Below are 14,156 nucleotides of genomic sequence, written 5' to 3' on the forward strand. Positions count from 1 at the left end.
TATGTCATAGAGTGTTCTGCCTATGTTTTCCTTTAAGAGTTTTATAGTGTCTGGCCTTACCTTTAAGTCTTTAATCCATTTTGAGTTTATTTTTGTGTATGGTTTTAGGGAGTGTTCTAATTTCATTCTTTCACATGTAGCTGTCCAGTTTTCCCAGCACCAGTTATTGAAGAGGCTGTCTTTTCTCCATTGTATATTCTTGCCTCCTTTTTCAAAGATAAGGTGACCATATGTGCGTGGGTTTATCTCTGGGCTTTCTATCCTGTTCCATTGATCTATATTTCTGTTTTTGTGCCAGTACCATCCTGTCTTGATTGCTGTAGCTTTGTAATATACAGACATATATTTTTATATTATTTTATTTATTTCATTCCTCTCTATTGTTCTAGAGTCTAGGTTAAGAATCTTATTAGGTGGTAAAATATCTCGTCCATTTCTGTATCCTTAAGGCACGTGTCAGTTCTTGGAGCACTATAAGTGCTCAATAAATGTTTGTGAATGAATCATCCTTCTAAGTTAAAGGATCATAGGAGTTGTATACTGACGAAATGACTCAAATTGGTCAAAATTAATCAAGGAAGTCTAAGCAGACAGAGGGAATGTTTTGGCTCAGTTTGGGAAACGATGTGAGGAGGGAAATCTGGCCACATCTCTAATTCTTCTTCATGTATTTCACCTTGTAGGAGGACACATGATGCTTCCTCGTGCATCTGCAGCCGTTGAGATGTGATAACATTCAGAAAAGATGGAACACAGAAGGAAGTAGCTTGTTCATGGTGGAAAATGTATGGAAAGGGAGGAAGAGAACTTTGAGACAAAGTTAATTCCAAAGATGTGATGTTTTCTCTCAATGTACTATCATCTACCTTCTACCTATCTACCTATCTATCTCTATCTCTCTCTCTCTCTATGTACCTAACTACTTACCATGTACCACCTATGTATCAATCATCTACTGCTTTCTAATAATGAGAGAATAGACTCTATCCTCTTTCATAAATTTTGAAGACATATTTATAAAATATTCTAACCAAACTCCTTAGACAAAACCTCTTGAGAAAACTGGGTTCAAGTGATGAGAAATCCAAACTGCTCGAGTAATGGTTCCCATGTAGGAATTATCTAGGTGAAAATGATTCTGGATTTTCTTCATGCACAGAGTCAAATTTTGTTAAATGTCACAAGTTTCTTTTCTATCAAAATCAATAAACTGGCAAGAAAGTTCCACAAGCTTGCCAGGTTTCAGGGGGCTTTTCTCAGCTGGCAAAAGAACTCAATTGAAGAAACCATTTATTTGATGAAATTGGAGGATCCCCAAATTCATAAATCAATTTCCAAATTGCAGGAAAAAATATTACTTTTTAAATGCCTTTAATTGTTATTCATTATTCTAGGCCTGCAAAATTTCACCAGAGCAGTTTATTGATGAAGCAGCCTTCAAAGAACATTATTCAGGTACAGGGGAGTGAAACACAACCACGCCAAAATAACAGATTGCAGGATAGGGCCCCTGATTTGATGTTGTTTGCTTTGGGCTAATTTGAAAAATAGAGAGTTTTTTTCATTTGCATGTTTTTCTTTCTCAAGTTTCTTTTCCTCTTCTTTTTCTTTTCTTTTTCTTTTTTTACGGAAGGAGGAAAAGAAAATTATGGGGGGAAAAATTAAGGCAGGTTGTTGGGAAGAACACTGACATCAAGTCTAGTTTTTCTCCTAAAAGCTCTCTCTGTGAGCTGCTGTATCTATTTGCAGACTCAATACAAACTCCATGTCTGATAACTACAATGGGATTTCTCAGAACCTAGCCTGCTGGGCAAGGAAAGTACCAGGCCTCCCTGGGAAGTGCTTTCACAGATCCACCTGGATCATCCAGGAAACACCTGGAAACAGCCCCAATCCTGAAAGGAAAATTTATGGCTGATTTTCCATGAGGGCACTTGAGAATGAACTGTGTCTTTGATAAGTCAATGCCAAACAATGCACTGTGCAGACTCCATGAGGCCAGAGGACCATTTGCAGGGTGTACACAGCATCAAGCAATTAGCTTTGGGCTTCACCTAAGGCGTCAACAATTGACTGATTGATTCATTCACTCATCCATCCATCCATCCATCCATACATTCATTTATGGCCCATCTTAAACACAATAATAGCAGACCTGAGCTGAAGCCCAATTTCTTCATATCTTTTAAGTTTAAAACTCCTCTAGAGTCACCCATACCCATACCCTCCACTTCCTCAACCTCCCTTCTTTCCATGTGCCACCTAAGCAGCTGTGATCAATTATCTGAATTCCTTTCAGTCAATGGCTCAGCTTCATTTGACACAGCTGACCAGTCACTTCTAGAAACACTCCAGATTTCAAATGCCATCTATACACTGATGCTTCTCTTACTTCCATCTCCAACTTTGTCTCTTCTTTGAGTTCCAGAGAAGTCAACCAATATCGCCCTTCGGAGATTTACTAAGAATCTCTAACAGGATGTGTCCAAAACAGAACTCTTAATTCCCCCCCAACTCCAATCTGTGCCTCTGGCAATCTTTTCTACCTATGTCAATGGTACTTCTGTCCATCCTGTTGCCAGACCCCAAATCCTAAAAGTCACTCTTCGTTTCTATTTTTCCTTTCACTACCCAGCCATGATGGTTCTATGTCCAGAATATATCTGGAATCCAATTTGTTTTTCAGCGTCTTCTCTTCCTCACTCTGGTTCAAGCTACCATCCTCTCTCCTAGATTCCCTCCCACAATAGTTTCTTCTCTTAACCCACCCTTACTGTTTCACACACAGAATATCTTAAAAGTATAAATTAGATCTGATTACGCAAGATACTACTCCAATGACATCCCGTTGCAATCAAAATAAAACTCAGACTCCTTAACTTGACCTACTGTGAACTTGCCTTTGCTCGCCTCTGACCTCTGGCACTGATCTCCCATCACACTTCCTGCTCTCACTGTAACCTAGCTTCTCGGTCCTCCGTTCTGCTCCTTGAGTTCCCAAAGTTTATTTCTTCCTAAAGCCTTTTGACTGTTTTGTTTCCTTCAGGAAAGATGCTTCTCTAAATCAGTGCATCATACATTTTAACCACATGAGAATCGAATGAAGAATTAAATATAAAACCTGGACCAATTGAATCAGAATCTCGGAAGAAGTGAACTAAGAATACGTATGTTAAAACTCCTCATGTGAAAGAATGAGTACGCAGCAAAGTTGACAACACTTTGCCCTAAAAATCTACACAAGGATTTTCTCTTATCATGTAAGTCTCTGAGCACCATGCCAGAGAGAGAATCAAACACCATGCCCATCGATTGGACAGGTTTTTCCTTGTAATTAATTTTTGAAAATTGGATTAGCTGGTGGATGATTCCTCAGAGCACCGGCCAAGGGCTCCATGGCCCTGAGTGGTCACACTTGAGTTCAGGGCACTTGTTGTTCTGCTCTGAAAAGCCTTCCACTTATCCTGCCATTGTGTAAGGATCACATATGTGGTAAATGAGAAAAACTCCAATTCAAACTACCTTAAGCAAAGAGGGAAGTTCATATAACCAAGCTCTGGAACAGGTGAGGGTGACCGACACTGTTTTTAGGGCCTTCTCTCCTCTGTCTTCCAGCTTCGCCGGTGGGCTTCCTGGGTACCACCTCTCCTGCCTCACTGCCTCATTTCCTCTATCTCCACACCTTGTATTCCAGCCGACCGTACTGCCAGGGAGTTCATGGGAATGCCAAGGGCACCCGCGTCTTCTTGCCTTTGGACGTGTAGAACCTGGGGCCTGCATTGTTTCCCCTCTTCTCTGCCGGGTTCATTCCTATTAGAATTTCCTGCTCTGGGCAACTATCACCTGCTCCAAGGAGCATCCCTCTTCCATTTCTGACTGGCTCGGTGCCTTCCTCGGTATTCCCCAGCATCTGGTGCATCCCCTAACACATTTTATTAAAACATTTTTTTTTGACATTTTTACCTACTTTTCCTGTTAGTCTGTGACCTCCCTTAATCTTTAGACATCTCTTTATACCCAGAACTAGAGACTGAGTTTGGCAAACACCGGGTACTGAGAAAGGCCTCCCTAACCCCGTGGATTTCTGCTCTAGATAACATTTTGCCTGGCTTGAGAGGAAAATTTGAGCCAGACAACATCATCATCATATTGACTATTAATAATAATAGCCTCGACCATTAGATGACAGTGTATGTACTTCATGTTGAACAGATGCCGGGAACTGTACAAGAACCTTTATGGACTTATGTCATCAACCCTATCCAAAGGGGAGGATTGTTTATCCATTTTAGAAACAAGTAAAGCTCAGCGAGTTTAAGCAACTCATCCACGGGCACAGAGACAACAAGAAGTAGATGACGGGAATGGAACTCAGACCTAGGTACAGCTGTCAGTCAGAGGAAGAGTCCAGCCTCCCCTGACTTGGCCCCGTCCACACTCCCCAGGTCACCTGCTTCCACTCTCCCCATCACTAGCATGCTGAGGCCCCATCCTGGGGTCTCAGTTCAGTCACCTCAACATGAGGCCTCCCGGGAGCTCCGTGTAAAATAGTCCATTACCGCTCTCCTTCTCACCCAGTCCCCATGCTTTCTCTCTGAATACCTGTCGCCATCTGTCCTCAGGGGCATGCTCCCTCTCTTAACAGCATGTCCACCCCGAGAGGGCACGGAGATTACATCTTTTAAGAGGGAAAATTTAAGCTGATGTTAAAAGTGTAAAAATTACAGTTTTACAACCAGTAATGTTGTGAAAGGTGTTTGTTAAAAATGGATTCACTTTTAGAATTCTGACAGTGTTTTGGTGTTTTGCTGGGGAAAGTTTTCTCCTTTGCAAACTTGCTTCCTGTAAGTTATAAACGTAGCAGCCTCTGACGTTTCCTTACATTTCGAACTTCACTGCCTTTTCACTTTCTTGACCTTCAGCTAAAAAATAGGCTAGGTAACTGAGTTCTATTCCATTCTCCACACTGGGAATAAGAATGTGAATAAGAGGAAGGAGTCTAATCAGTAACAAGGGACAGAAAAGTAAAATAGCACATTATATATGGTATCATAATGATCTTTTTGTTAGGGGCCCACTTTCCTCAGAAGCAGCCTCAAAATGAATAAAATCCAGCATTTTGATTTGCATTGGAATTTCAGGTTGTCCAGGCTGTTCCCAACAGTGCCTAACTGAACACTGTATGCCTAAGTTAGTTGTTCAGTGACGTTCTGTGACAGAAAGAAAAAGCCATTTCAATGGCTACTCAACTTTTTTTCAAAATAGAAATCATTTTAAAATCTGAAAATAGTAAATCAAATCAAGGCTATTATTAAAAAAACAGAGAGAGGGAAAGGTTAGAGATTTCCCCAACTTCTCCCACAGCTCTCTCTCTGGTACCTGGCTTTCAGAAGGCACGCGGGAAACATCTGTCGAATGAATAAACAAGTACTATTTGCCTCTGGAAGAATGATCAGCTCTCCTCCAGGAATTCAGTGTTAGAGACTTGGGCAGAGCCAATGACCCTGTCATCATAAGAGGACAGGTACCCTGGTGACAGGGCAGAGAGGAGCCAGGTGGAAGGGGTAGTTTTTAGTGCGCGGAAGTGAGACGGGTGTCCATCAGTTTTTTCCTCCGTATCTTTTTAACATCCATCGTAGTTGAGCTGAACTTTGTGGTACTACGTCCAAGGATTCGTGGCAGAGCAGGCCTGGGTTCACGCACAGGGCCGGGGAGGGAGCTGGGAAGGCCTCTCTCCCTCTTTTTTAAAAATTTTCTTCTCCGAGTTTCTGAGCAGTCCAAACAGAACTAATTCTAACGTGCCAGTTTTCACTGCCGGGCAAACAAAAGCAGCATTCGAGCCCAGTGATGTGGTCGTGCCACCCACGCCCCCTCGGCCGGGGTCTGAGCTGGGGTGGCCGTCATCAATAGTCGCCTTGTTGCCCATCTCGGCCCCCGGGCGGGGGACCAGGGGACTCTCTCATCTCAATGGGCTCCCTCTTTGCCACTGTCGTCTCGTATCAGCTTAGAGTCTCAAGGATATAGACTGCGTTACAATTAGTCATCATGTCCAGAAGTCCCTGAAACTTATTTGCCGCACAGAGTTGACTGGGCTGTGTGACGGGGACAAAGGGAGGCTTGTTGGGCACAGGACACAAAAGGCAAACACAATGTATGGATTTCTGAATAACACAAAGGCGGGCGAATAATAGCAGCTACACCAATGGCGACGTTATTGAGCAGAGAGGGGGCCCCTCCCCCCTGGCTCTGTCCAGCTTTTCCATGAATTTGACCTGGTTCTTCAAGAATTTTGCAGCAGCGGGGAGACGACCTGAACCACGCAGGTAGCCTGACGGAATCCGATTAACTCACTTGAGCAGGAATCTTCCTGTGAGAGATTCGTGACTCTTGCTCAAGGAGCATGGCTTACAAGGTCTCTCTGGGACCACACAGTGAATTCTGAGGTCTGAGAATAAACACCATGTTCAGAAGAATACGTGTCCAAATGTGCATGGGCGCATCTGGGCAAGAGTGTACACGTGTGAGTGTACGTGTGATCGTGTATGTGTCTGTGTCTCTGTGCATGGGAGCGTGTGCAGACGTGAGTATTCCTACGTATGAGTGTGTGAGCACGTGTGTGTGTGTGATGACAGTGTATGTGCACGCGTATGTGGATGTGCCATCGTGTCTGTGTGTGTACGTATGTGAGGGTGTGCACATGTGAGAGTGTATGTGTGTGAATATGCATTAGGGTGTGTGGGGAAAGGAGAGTGTACATGTGAAGGTGTGTATGATGAGTATCTGTGTGTCTCTATGAGTCTCGTGAGTGTGTGTGGTATATGCCTGTGTTGTTATGTGTACTTGAGTTTGTGTGTGTGTGTGTGTGTGTGTGTGTGCACGCGCGCACCTGTTATCTGAGAGGTCAGGTCGAGTTGGTGAAACCCCCCTGGAGGAGACACCAGCCAAAGCCGCCTGAGCCTGCCAGGCCTCCTCCCCGCAAGACAGCCTAGCTGCCACCCTGTGGCTGCATGGACGGACTGCAGGAACCCCACCGGCAGGACCACAGGGGGACACAGGAAGGGTCTGCTGAGCAACAGTGGCTGTGGTGACTGCCAGGGGCTCTGATCTCCGATGGGACCAAAGCAGTGTCCTTTCATATGTGGCTGCCGAGCCACCTCCTGAGAGCGTTTCATCAGCCTGCTCTGCAGGTTTTCCAGATCCTTCCAGCTCCAATACAAGTTCAACAGATATTTTATAAGTATACCCCCTTGATGACAAGAATAGAATAATGAAGTCTCAGAAACTAGAAAACTCTCTGGCTGCTTCCATATTTTTATTGCTATACCTACCCACCAGCCCAAATCAACAATTCTTGCTCCCTCCCTCTTTCCCTCCCTCCCTCTGGCCTTCCTTTGTTCTCCCTTCTTTCCTCCCCAAACGCCCAACCCAGACACAACCGTCTGCAGCCACTTTTACTAAAGTCTTCCCCCTTGGCCACACCAACAAACCACCTTTTGTACCCTGTACTAATCCTAACAGCAAATATTTATGAAGTGCTTCCTATGTGAGTAGCTTTGCTTAAAATACATTAAGAAAACATGATGTGGTTTAGAAAATACCAGTGCTCTGTCTGACGGTGGGCACAGTATTGCAATACGTGGCTTTGCAGATCAGATATGAAGGTGGATACTGGGTTTTCATAAATCGTGCACTATTTTTATAGAGCTTACTATAAATCCAGAGACACTCATCTTCCTCTTAATTTCTCCTTCATTTCTGACCGTCAGAAATTCTTCATTCTTCACACTCCTGTTAAAGTTTCTTTGCAGGAGCTGAAGGTTGTTAATGAGATGCGGGTGTTTAGCCACCCCTGCTCTGGTACCTATACGCTATGTCACAGTGGGTAAATTCACTCACTCATCCACTCATTTATTCATTTCTTTACTCATTCTGTTCTTTCACAAATATTTTTAAAGTACCTATATATGCAATAGGCACTGTTCTAAATTCTGGGAATGTAGTCCAAGTCAGAGGAAAACGCTTTCCCTATGAAGCATACATTCTAAAGGAGAGAGACAATGATAAACAAGAAAATGAATAACTACAAGCTAATTCCAGAGCCTAAGTTACTCAACCTCCCTGTGCCTTGGTTTCCTTTCTGCAAAACCGGGATTGAAGTAGTGTTTGTCTCCACGCATCCACTGTGCAAATGATGCAAGGGATGCTCTTATCACAGCTCCTTGCAAAGAAGAGATATCCAGGCCTGCAGGCTACTGCCATTTTATATAAGGCATATCTTATCTCTGTCTGGCCTTGTGAGTTAAATTCTATAGAATGAAAAAACATCTGCAGCATTAAGTTACTAACTTACTAAGGTTAGTGCGTTGGTCTGTGCCTTGGTAAGTTTAGGTTCTTAATGCTGACTCCTGGCTCTGCCACTTACCAGCTGTACAGGATTGAAATTTCCTCTTAATTGCTGATTTTTCTCAACTACATTGGGATAATAAATGAGACACAAAATATAAAGAATACTGGGCCCAGGACCAGGTCAAGAATCGTTAAAACCCTCACATGGTGAAGCAGAATGACAATGGGCTTCAGAAGCTGACAAACCTGGACTCAGCTAGTAGCCCTGCTTTCTGCTTGTGTACTTCTCGCTTAAGATACTTTACCTATTCTGTAACAGGTGCCTCATCTTGAAAACTAAAATAATGCTTACCTTTCAGGAAGGTGAGGCATAAAAATAACATGTTTGTTAACATGCTAACATAGATTGATCACATGTTAATTTCTCTCTTCACTTGCCAGTTATTTAGGGTAGTGTGAATGAATGGGTGAACGAATGAATTAAAAAAATAGAGTGGTACAGGGATTTCCCTGTGCATTGGTGGTGCATTGGTTAAGAATGCATTGGTTAAGAATCTGCCTACCTCTTTTCCAAGGGCCAGACCCTTTAACTGTTATTATTTCTAACATTTGGGATGGTTGGGAGACAAGACTAAACAGTGTTTCCCACAGGCTGAATGAGAATCCCTGACCATCTGTCTGTGGATGCATGTCCAAGATATATGAGCCTCCTCTTCGGTGTGTACAGAAGGGGCTGGACTGAGTCTGAAATTAACTTATCTTCCTACAGGGGAAGAGGGATCCTACTCATCACTCCTAGGGCTCATAAGTCACCTGGGATCATTTGCTTCTCCATTTCCTGCACCCAGCTCTGGAAATCTCTGTAGCCCAGCCCTCTGGGCCGTGGGTCCTTAACTGAAGGTACATGGATGGTCAACATAGGGTTTCATGAAATGTGGAATTCTGCAAAATATGTGCAATTTTTGGGAAAAGACTGCATGGCCTGTATTAGCTCCTTAAAGGAATCTATGCCTGTCCTCCACTCCTAACCCCTACCAAAAATAAATAAATATTTAAGAACCTCTGTACTCACTGTGGAAATGAAGAGTGACGAAGAATTGAGAGAACCTCATTCTGTTGTAGATGGTGAGTAGCTTGGGGGTCAAGAATCATGAATACCCTCCTTATTCCTGAATCATGAGTGCCAAAGTACTTACATCAAAGGAAATTGAAGCAATAGACAAAGGCTGTTCTCACAGTATTATTGAAAGTCTGCAATACACCAGAAATGGTCCCATGTCCTCCTGCATACTTGGTCTCAATTTCTCCATCTGAAGTCACCATGTAAATGGTGATATTCAAATGCTACAGAGGAAGAAAGTGAGGCTCAAAAGAGTGGAGGTATGTCCCATACCTACTGGGCAATCCTGAGCTGAATCAGATCGGAGCCTCCACCTGTGGGGCTTGTTTATCCAATGGAACTTCAGGCACTTATAACTGCTTTATTTCCCCTGGTTTAAAAACCAGGGGAAACTGAACCCGGAGGAATTGAGTTTCCTGCCACTGTCCAAACGACAGCAGGGGTGCCAGTCAGACCTTGATGCTCCAGTCCTGGACCTGCATTTTAATCCCCAAATGCTACTGCTTCCCCATAATGAGAGTCACCTTCCCCTTAATTAAAATTCCCTTACAAATGTAGACATTCCGCTTTTACTAATAATTACTTGGAGAGGATTTTTAGCAATCAGCACTACATAAATATCTGTACCTCCTCGAAGACCATAAGAATTGCAGTGCTCTCCCTTCCTCTAATTTATTATTTATATACTGCCGCGGATAGGCATAGCTCTTTGTGGCAATTAAGATGGGCCTTCCAGTCTCCTCTTGCGCAGTGAGGCTGGAGACGGGCATTACCGCTTCGATCACAATTACTATTAATTGGAGAGCTCTCCTTTCTCTATAAAATATGTACCACTCAAAAGTGCGATAAACTGCCCAAGGAATATGAACTACGTGTCGAGACATGTATTGTGAGGGCTTTGGATTTAACAAGTCATTTACCCTGTAATTACTGGGGCGGGGCGGGGGGGGGGCGGAATTCTCATTCTCTTAATGGGGCAGAGGATGGTACGTTCATGCTCCTCTCAGCCGGGGCTTGGGCTCCAAGCTGAAGTGACTCTCCCATGATACAATGAACCTGGGGGTGACAGCAAATGGCTCCACACATTGCACTGGTGCTTTTATTTGTAATACAGCTGGAGGGCTAGCAGGGATTCCTTGGTTTGTGAAATCTCTAGGCCTAGCTCAGAAGAACCAAACTCCCCATGGATTCTCCATTTGTTCATTTCTTTAAGTCATGCACCTGCTACATGCCAGACAGTGTTCTTGAATCCAGACCTTGGGATACCGAGATGAACGTGATGGGTCTATAGACCCATAGGGTCTACAGAGGCAGACCCTCTTGTGGGACCAATGCCAGGTCTAGTGACCTTTGGATTACAGTGTGAAAAGAGCCATTCCAGAGCGGACCTTTGGATTACAGTGTGAAAAGAGCCATTCCAGAGTTGGCCGTGAAAGCAAACAGAACAGAACAGGCAAAAAAAAAAAAAAAAAAACAAAGCTTAAACTCCTGTAAGAAAAGTAGGAGTCGTTTGGGGGAAAGGACCAATGAGGAGATGGCATTTTCAAAGGCTGGGGTATCAAAGCACATTTAGAGTTATGAGAGGGTGCATTTGGGTGGATGGGGAGGTTGGTTTGTGTGCAGAGAGTATGACTCAGGAAGTTGGTCCTTTAAAAACCCCACCCAAGAAGATGCACCTTCTCTCTCACTCTTACTGATTTTAATCACCTCTATTCTGTGATTCCATGCAGTTAACAGGCTGGCCTCTGTGTCAGAATTTTCAGAACAAAATGTGAGGGAACTTAACTGTCCTCCCTTAATTTCCCTCTAGGAAGCTATCTTCTCTTTTTGGATATAATAAGCAATGATGTTGTCTTAAAATGTACTCTAAAGTATGTTCCCAAGTCCCTAAGTGTAGCAAAGCCAACCTTCACTATCTGGAGGACAAAACATGGAAACCCTAGTCCACAGGCAATGTTCATCCCGTCCATTTTAAGCGAGAGATATGGAACTGCGAAGGGAGTTCATGGGTTTGTACGTACCCATTGGTGCTCAGACATACAAAGATTCTGAACCACCAGGGAGAGAAGCTCATCCTGATCACCAAAGATATCAGCCTTCTCGACAAAGTAAGAGAAGTACGGTAATCAAACTGACACAGTGCCAGGCGCTGTGCTTAATGATTTATCAGTGGATGGACGCTATCCACTACCATCACATTGGGTTGAAACCTCTCAAAAGGTCTAAGAGACAGCTGCTACCATCCCACCTTACACATGAGCAAACTGATGTTCTGAGCATATAGGGAATTTGCCCCGGGTCATATAGCTAGTATATATTAAAATCCAGGATTTCTGACTCTTGAGCCCAAGCCCGCAATTACTGCACTTTGTTTAATGACATTTTCTCCAAGCTGCAAGGATATGGGTGGGAGGAGGAGATGGGTCTCAGAGTGTGGACTTCCTTTAAAAGTCTGCCACCAGGGTCAATGATGCTGTATTCTCAGTTCCCTGAACATCCCCTTTAAACCTTTTGCGAACAACCCCTGGTGGGGTAAGAGGATGGGATAGGAATTTGCTAAATTACAAAGTAAACCCAATATCCCAGCATAACACAAATAAAGTTTATTTCTCAGGCACACAAAGTCTGATGGGGAGTGGATGGCTCCCCTGCCTCTTGTCTCTGTGCATGTAGAGCAGTTGCCTCCAAGGTCACGGCAGCAGAAAGAGAAATTGAAGGCCTGGCAGCAGGATGTTGTCATCAACTTAACTCTAAAGGAGCCCAGGAAGCCTGCCTGTGTGTCCAGGAAGAGGAACAGGTAAGCACACACATAGCATTTAATGTCTGTTCCAGGAGCTGTTCTTGTACTTTGTTGACCCCTAGGCAACCTCTCGGCTCACGAATCCCAAACGTTTACGTCTTATGACCTGTGCTTTTTCTATCAAAAGCCAAACCAAACAAAACCAACCAACAAAAATGGTGGCCAGTGCTCACACAGGGACAGAAACAAGAATCTTACTGTATTAGTTTCCTGGGGCTGCTATAACAAAATACCACCAACTGGGTGGCTTAAAGCAGAAATGTTATTCCCCTGCCGCACAGCCAGCTGAGACCTCAGCCCTCCTCCAACTCCAGTATCCATATTCTTACACAAGGAGAAAAAAGACTGGAAGGAAATCTCGGTTTCATCCGTGTGATGAAAATATAAATGTTTAAGAAACTTCCTCCTTTATACCTTCTGGCCATTTTGCCTCCATAAGGAAAAAGCACTATTTTAGAATTTCAAAAATCAGTAACTGTTATATGCCGTTACTATTTTCCGTACCTGACATTCATCAGATAGACTCATAAAGACTCAAGTCTTGTCTGAATGGATCCTCCATGATAGATGGTTCATTTCACATCACCCAGTGGTCTGCCAAAGTTTACAAGTTGAAACTTTTATTGGATATTTTTGCCTGTCACACTGAGGCTCTTGGCTCTCCTAAAGCTACTTACTGAGTGGCCTCAGGCATTTTGCCAGACCCCGAGTTCAGTGTCTTTCTGTGTAAAACAAAAAGGCTTTTCACGCTCCAGACCCACAGCAAACATCAGAAAACTCCTTTTGGATTGCTTGATGCTGTAAGAGAGGCTGTGGGCTTTCAATTCAGATAGGAACTTTTGAAAAAGTAGGAAGATTTTATACAGACTCAAAACAAGATGAGCAGTTACAAGGGGTAGGAACAAAGGTCTAACGTGTACCTACGTACTAGGATCCATGAGGGCATGGCTAGTAATCATGAACTTGAAGATCTGAACAAAATGAAATAATGTGACATAAAATAAAACAAAGCAAAATAAACCCTGGGAGTAAGCAGCTTACTTTCTGACAATCAAGGAAAGAAATAAACCCCAGCCAGGCTTCTGTGCCCTGAATCTGGGATTGGGAGCAATAATGGGAACTTCGAGGAAGCCTGCTTCCCTCTTTGAACTGTCAACGGTTTGTCTTTATAAGACAAAGGGTAACTTCACCTTGTCATCTGCCTTCAATGTATTCTCACCTTTAATAGGACTGAACAAGCCACCCAGCAGTCCCAGCTCCTACCAGGAGGGTTCCTGTCTCAGGGGACACCACCCATGGCCTGGTAACACAAAATGCCCCTCGGCACTGACGGTGAAATCTGCATATATCCACACTCATACATGCCTCTGGGCCCTGGAGTCTACAGTGGACTCCTGCAGACTGGGCGTTGCCTGGCTGGAAGTAGGTGATAGTGCCAAGTGTCTGAGATTAACAATGACAGGGTGCATTGAAATGTAAATTTCCCATTGAAAGGCAAGTCTTCACTGGTGGAAGTTTACCTCCCCCAAATCTGCAAACCTCTCTGCAGTACTGCTTGGGGTAAGGTGAGGATGCACACTCCACCCAAGGCAGACTCTACTTAATGTCTTATTGTTTCAAAGAGGACAAGGAGGGAGGGAACCAGGGGTGGGGGCACCTGCCACCAGGGGAGCTTTTCACCATGTTAATAATGGCCGTATTCGGACCCTGATACTTTTTCCAAGTTGAGAGAGACACATACAAACATGGTGCACACATACACAGACATTCTATTGCGAACAGACAAAACAAGATATGCCCTAGCACACACCTCCCCACATGCACATAGCACAGGGAAGACACCCAACTCTGCAAGTATCTACTCATGTGTGCATATGAACATAAGGGTGC

This window comes from Delphinus delphis, chromosome 20 (assembly GCF_949987515.2).
Source record: "Delphinus delphis chromosome 20, mDelDel1.2, whole genome shotgun sequence".
NCBI lineage: Eukaryota > Metazoa > Chordata > Mammalia > Artiodactyla > Delphinidae > Delphinus > Delphinus delphis.